This window comes from Anser brachyrhynchus, assembly GCF_964034855.1.
Source record: "Anser brachyrhynchus genome assembly, chromosome: 17".
Lineage (NCBI taxonomy): Eukaryota > Metazoa > Chordata > Aves > Anseriformes > Anatidae > Anser > Anser brachyrhynchus.
The window spans coordinates 15,589,353-15,595,957 of NC_137710.1; the positions used below are offsets into that span (position 1 = coordinate 15,589,353).

At 48.0% G+C, this 6,605-nt stretch overlaps 1 long non-coding RNA gene across 1 annotated transcript; it reads left to right on the forward strand.

Moving 5' to 3' along the window:
- The first annotated feature begins 3,359 nt into the window (after positions 1-3,359).
- On the forward strand, positions 3,360-5,759 carry LOC308179696. Its single transcript, XR_013940490.1, has 3 exons — positions 3,360-4,468; positions 4,590-4,760; positions 5,156-5,759. It is a non-coding gene; the product is annotated as an uncharacterized lncRNA (long non-coding RNA).
- Positions 5,760-6,605: the final 846 nt, after the last annotated feature.

Below are 6,605 nucleotides of genomic sequence, written 5' to 3' on the forward strand. Positions count from 1 at the left end.
CAGAGAATGGAAATCCGATATACCAGAGCTCTTCAAACCAGCAAAGATCTAACAAGATACAAAGCGATGCCACGTTGAAACTAGCAATAGGGCACAGAAGTCTTAAAACTGAGATTTGGAACTAATTTACCAAGGATTCTGGGGGATTGACCAACAGTACAAATTCTAAATTAAAGCATTCTGCCTAAGAGATACTGGCTTGAAGCAAGAACCTGTTCAGGGATAGCTATAGGCTGTTTTTTGTTGTTGTTGTTTTGTTTTGTTTTGTTTTGTTTTTTCCTGCAAATAAGACTAGAGAGCTCATTTATGAATGGTTACTTTGCACAGGCTGCAACCTGCTAACACAGAGATGTCCACCTCCTCCCTGGCTGGTTAACCCATAGTGTTTCTCATATCCTACTGTTCTCCCTGGCTACCCAAGGCTGACTCAAAAGTTTAAAGTGCTTTCTTTGTACCCTGAATCCCTTTCAAATAGCCATGGTTAATCCCTGTAACGTGGGAAATATTCTTAAGTGTCTAAATAAGAATAACCTGATTCAGAGAATGGGCAATGACAGTCACATCACTACGCCAAAAGAAAGAGAGAACAGCCCCTCCTGACCAACCCCATGCTGCAGGCTCAAAGTTATCCTGCCTTCACAAGGCCCAGATTGTCCCATCAGGAACATATTCCATTTACTACATCCTAACACAGGGGCAGAAGAAAACTTTATGGATGCTGAGAACAATCCCTATCCTCTCATCCATCCTCTGCTGACAGCACAAAGGTCCTGTTCCACCACAGCCACAGAAACACCTTGAAATGAATAGGCATAACACCTTACCCCATCAGGAGAACAGAGATAATATGGCAGTCATAAAGCAGGTGCTTTGCCTTTATTTTCTGGAGGAAGCCACAGGGCCCCTCAGTTTGGCTGACAATTTCATTTAGCTCTGAAATCATCTGCTTTCTCTGCTATCAGGAAGCAGGGAGAAATGGTGTGGGTATGTCCATTCAGGAGACACATCCCACCATATGGCCAGAGGAATGCCTACCCGCATGCACGCACACGCGCAGAGCTAACTTTGGCGCCCGCAAGGCAGCCTGCGACCTTTCGGCTGAGATGCTCCGGCAGCCCCAGGTGGGCAGGGGGTGATGAGTCACTCCTTGGGAGCAGCCTTGCAAGGAGCTTATGATGCATGCGAGCTCTGCAGCAGACTTCAGGAGTTTTAGTCATTAGAAATCAGAGAGCTGGTGTCTTCTGAGAAAACCCATCTCTTGAGGAAAGTAGGAAAAGAGAAGCCTGTGGAGCAAAGCTTGCCAGAGAAGAAGTGGTACAGATTTCCCACTACTCCTGTCATTTTGTCGTCCCCAAAACTGCATAAAGCACCATAGGGCAGAGGTTTCTACAGCTCATTTATGCTCTCTGGATCAGAAAGATCACATCACCCTTCACCACAGCCCTTCCCCATCCCAGCCCATCTGCTGAGCGTTCAGGAAGCTCTCCTCCACATCAAGCAGCCACATCGGGTCCCTGCACCCTGGAAAAGCCTTTTCCTCCTAACTGGATACAGACAGCTGCCTTTGGTTGCTTCCCTTCCTCAGTCTCATCCCCTCACTCTTCACTGTGATTTCTCATCCCTCTGATGCCCCAGCAGCGTGACAGGCAGGACCCCAGGTCTGCTCCCACTGGACTAAACTCCAAAGCTCTTCCTTGCACTACCACAGTCTGACACACAGGCACAGCTTGAGCTTGTCTGTGTTTGGGACTGCTACAGCCACAATATGAGACAACCTCTTCCCAGGAGAGGAGCTCCCCTACCCACCTCTCTACAAGGTGCTGAGTCCAATTTTTTGTAGCAGCAACAATAAAAAAGCATCAGAGCTGAGTAGAGGGGGCAAGAGCATGCCCTGTGCATGCAGGCATTAGGAGTCCCTTCTCTGTTGTCCTTAGCTCTCTTTCTCTCCCTCCACCCCAGATCTCCTCCAGCATTCCTGTGTAGCACTTGCTGTCTCGGCCAGCATCTGGAGCTACTTGGCAGTGCACATCACTGAGCTCTGGAAAAGTCTGGAGCCATGCTCTATCCAAAGCTGCATTATATGATGAGGCAACACAGAGGAGGGAAGCAGATGGGGAGGGGCCCAAGACATAGTCTGTGACCCCAAATACTAATTGCTTTGTACATGTGCAGTCAACACACTCCCAAAGAGCTAGAGAGGCAGATTTCCCAAAGGTCTTGGGGTGGATACGTGACCACTGGCCTTTGGAAGCAACAGACAAACAGCTGTAACAACTAGCCACATAACCTTAGGTGGTGCCATTGGCTCTGGAATGCTTTTTTTCTTAGCCTTGCTGAGAAGGTGCCTGAGCTTAGACAGGCTACAGAGCTCTGCACATGTAGATGAGCACAGGCTTTAAGGACAGGAGAATCCCAGACAACAACAGGCCACTCTAGATGTACTGCAGATTTCATGTTAGCAGACAGGTACAGCTCTGAATACAGGAACTGGCAGTAAAATCTTTACAGTTTTGTCTTTGCCAGTTCTGTGAAATCTGTCCAAGGGACATTTTGCTGGTCCCTCGAGACCACTCAAGGGATCAGCAAAAATCATCGCTTCTATTAGCAACAGAGCAGGAAGGTAGGCAGCCTGTTCGGAAGTGTTTTGGGATGGTCCCTGCAGGCAGTGGGTTTCTTACAAAAGGTTTACTGTAGGTGCCATTCATTCATGGCTGGTTAGTTTAGGGAAAGCCTAGGGAATGCTGCATTAATATTAATTTATTTTCAACTGTTTTGCTGGTGTTTTTTATCCATGCTCACTCTCTCCAGTTTGCTGGTTAGGCCAGCCTCAGCTGCATGTTCAGCTGCTTCTCCCATGGCAGTCTCCATGTTTTCTTTCACACGGGGCACCTCTGCCTTGCCTGGAGGATGTTATACCAACTCCTCCTGCTTCCTGCTCCCTCTTTCTCCCCCGGTACTGAAGTGCTTAACTGGGTCATGGGCTTGTCCTGCAGTCACAGTGACAGTCACCCCAGTGAGGATGCACCCACTGTTTGGGCTGATAATGCCACCTGGGGTTTATAGGTGGTTTATAGATGTGCTGTCCTTGGGCATTTTATAATATTTTTAGGAACCAGAGCAAGCCATGAGTGCAATCCCAAGGTGACATCTAAGCACATCTGTACACAGCCTAGCCCCTGCCCAGACACTGGACCAAGCCCTGAGCAAAGCACCTCCTCCACGGCACAGCCTGTGCAGAGCAAAGCACTGTGAGAAACTCCCTGGTCCTCTACACAGTGCTGGGTGGGTACAGAACTTCATCCAACATGGGAAAGATGCTGCTCCTGGGGCATCTGTAGTGCCACTGCTCCCAGGGGCAGCAAGTGCCCTGCCCTGCAGCATGAACTGTGTTGTTCCCGTTCATGGTGGCTATGTGGGTCCTGATGAGCTGCAAATGGCACCGCATGAAGCCTTACTTGTTCCTGGGACTCATGCCGATCATTTGGTGCTTGCAGAAGCCCGGCAGCACCTCCCCTACAAGCAGCTGTGTTGTAGGTGTCTGCAGTATACGTGGGTGCTTGCTGAGAAAATGCTTCCCAAGCTGAGTGCCTCTGAGGGTGGATAAAGGGGCTCCTGGCTCCCAAGCATGGGTGTCCTCAAGTGCCCAAGTCAGACACCCGGTCCCAGTCCTGAGAGCTGAAGCAGGTTCCTGGGTGTCAAAGGCAGCAGATCGGGTGCCTTCAGAGGATCTATGCTGAATCCTCAGGCATTTCTTCAGGTGGAAGGCAGCCAAAACCAGAGCACTGCAGCCCAGGACCAACCTTACTCAGGTTCCCCTGGCCCACAATAGCACAGGGCTGAGATGCATGAGCAGCAGGAAAGCTGGCAGCCTAGGCAGGTCCCAGGAGCAAGTCTGGAGCAGGGACCCCACACAGCCTTGGTGGGCTGTGGGCAGCTTGTGCCAGTGGTGGGGAGCTGAGGCACCTGAGATGTGCCAGGCCCAGGGGAGTGCTGCTGGCTTCAGTAGGGCAATGTGAGCAAGAAGGACAAGAGCTCTCATCTGTGTGAGAGCAAGGAGGCAGCTTGCAGCAACACACATTTAAAATGACATTGATGTGAGAGGGAAAGAGAGAGGTGGGTGTCCAGCATACCTTGGGCAGGGTCACGAACAAGGGATTGCCCAGAGGGTGAAAGCCTGAGCTGAGACAAGAATACAGCAGAGCCTCTCTCTGCCCCAAGCTGGAGGGGTTGCAAAAGGAGAGAACCTGCCATGGATGAGGTTCTAAAGCAGCAACTGAAACCCAGCAGCTGCTGCTGGCTAGGATTCATTCTGTTAACTAATTAAATGTGTGCTGGGCCAGGGAGAAGATGCCAGTTTCCCTATAGCTTCTCTCTCTGGGAGTCTGAGGATGACAGAAAGGGTAGTGGGCTGTTTGCTCCCTCTTAATCCCCTTTCTGAGGGTTTCCCTCCACAGTTGGAGATCAAGGGGTAAGTGTGGTTGCTTCTACCTACGCCTCTGCTCCCCAATGGCAGCAGCCCCCGCTTAAATGTCTGTGCTGCCTTCAGCTTAATATCTTCTGTGGTGCTTTGATCTTGTATTTAAATACAGCTGGTTGTAAAGGAAGACAGAAAGTTTCCCAGCTGAGATTTGAGTTCCAGTCTCTCTCTCCTCCCAGTACTATCAGCGTATCAGATTTTGGAAGATTGACCATTTCCTTGGCTAATCAAAATAAAGGGGAATAGAAGAGGAGTGTAAATTCTCAAGAACAATTACTTTCAGGTTATTTTTCAATATTTCTTTTTTATATTATTTTAATTTAAACTTTGAGCTGGCCTATGTATTCTATGTATTGCACATCCAGCCTTAATCACGGCAGCAAATGAGAAGCTTGTAACTCTGATAGATTTCCACCACAAGCTCTCTATCTTTCCAGAAACACTGCTCTCACCGCATCCTCTCTCCCATCCTGAACGTGTAACATGTATTTCTGGTTCCCACATTTATGACCTGGCATTTAGCTGCATTAAACCAGGGGCTGTTTTATCACATCCAATTTACTAAGTGATATAAACAACACCACCTGATTACCCCACTCTTGTCATTATTTACTGCTTCAGCAGTCTCTCAGTGTCATCTTCAAACTTTATCAGTAATGATTTTCTGTTTTCTTCCAGATCATTGCTAAAGGTACAGAATAGCATGGAGTCCAGGGGAGGTACCTGTGGGACCCAATTAGAAATGGCTGCACTGAAGGCTGATGTATCATCAACAATTATATTCTGAGATCTAGAAGTTAGCCAGTTTTTAAACCCAAGCTAATCATGCCATATTCATCTGTTAAGTACAAATGAAAAGCCAGGTCGAAGATAACCAGATTAACTCTTGGCATCGGCAGCCCACTAAAAGCCCTATGAAGCTTCCTTGTATTGGGAGGAAAAAAAAACAAAACAAAACAAAACAAAAACACCCAGTCCCAAGTCTTTCATTTCCAACATGACCTTCACAAGACAGTATGTTAGTGTCAGCTTCTTTCTCATGTCTCTTTCCTGCTAAGAAGGGTTCATCTCCTGGTGCCCAAGAAGATGCAGGGACAAGGGAACTAATAAAAAATAAAAAGGCGCCTTCCGAACCTGTTCCCTTGGGCTCGGTGTTCTTGGCAAGCAGATAAAGAATTTTAGAGGCTCTTGGAAATGGGTGTTGCAACTCTATAAGAAAACCATCCTCCTTCATTTCCTCCATTACAAACAACACAGGCCCCAGATCAACTATTTATTAAAACTTGTTAGCTGGGAAAACAAGGGTGGGGGGGAGGTAGAGGGGGGTTAATTAAATTAAAGTCCTCTCTAAAGAGAATGCAATTAGGATATTGATTGCAAGAAGTGCCAAGTTAATTGGGCATGTGACACATTGACATTTTTCACAATCAATAAACCTGCAACACCTTCAAAGAAATCTCAAGCAGCACACAACCACATCAGGGTCAAAAATGCAATAAATATCTTGAGCTGATTATAGCCGTTGGTTTCTTTCATGTTTTCTCAATACAGAAAGCTGTCTGACAGGGCAGCTCTTTCCCCATGTGGCTTTAATAAAAGTCTTTGATGGAACCAATGCAAGCCTTTCAGCTTTTCTCTCTCTCCTTTTTTTTTTTTTTTTAGAAGAAATCTTGTCAGCTTCAGTCAGCTTTGCCTTTCTGTTCTCTGCCAATCACCAGGAAGAAAAGGGCTGGAGAGGGCTGGATAAAGCCAATTAACAGAGGTAGCAGAGGAGTGACAGAGCAACTGGTAGTGATGTTCCAAGGGCAGGCAGGTGCCTGGAGACTGCTCCAGATCAAGCCCAGCATGACATTGTATGTGTCCTGGGAAAGAGCCTTACTGCAACAAGGGATGGGTGCAGTTCAAGGAAAGCCCCTTCCTTTTCTTCCTCTTTTATCTGTTTGGAACGGGCGTCCATCCCCCTAGATCAGCCCAGGCTCTCCTGACAGATGGGTCCAGGGAGCCCCCAGTCTTGCAAGGGCAAGCTGCCTTCCAGCACTGCCCGGCACAGCACATCCTGCTGCAGCCTGACTTCTCCCCTACAGCACAGGCACGCTCTCTGCAGATGGGGCTGGAGGAAGGATGCTCC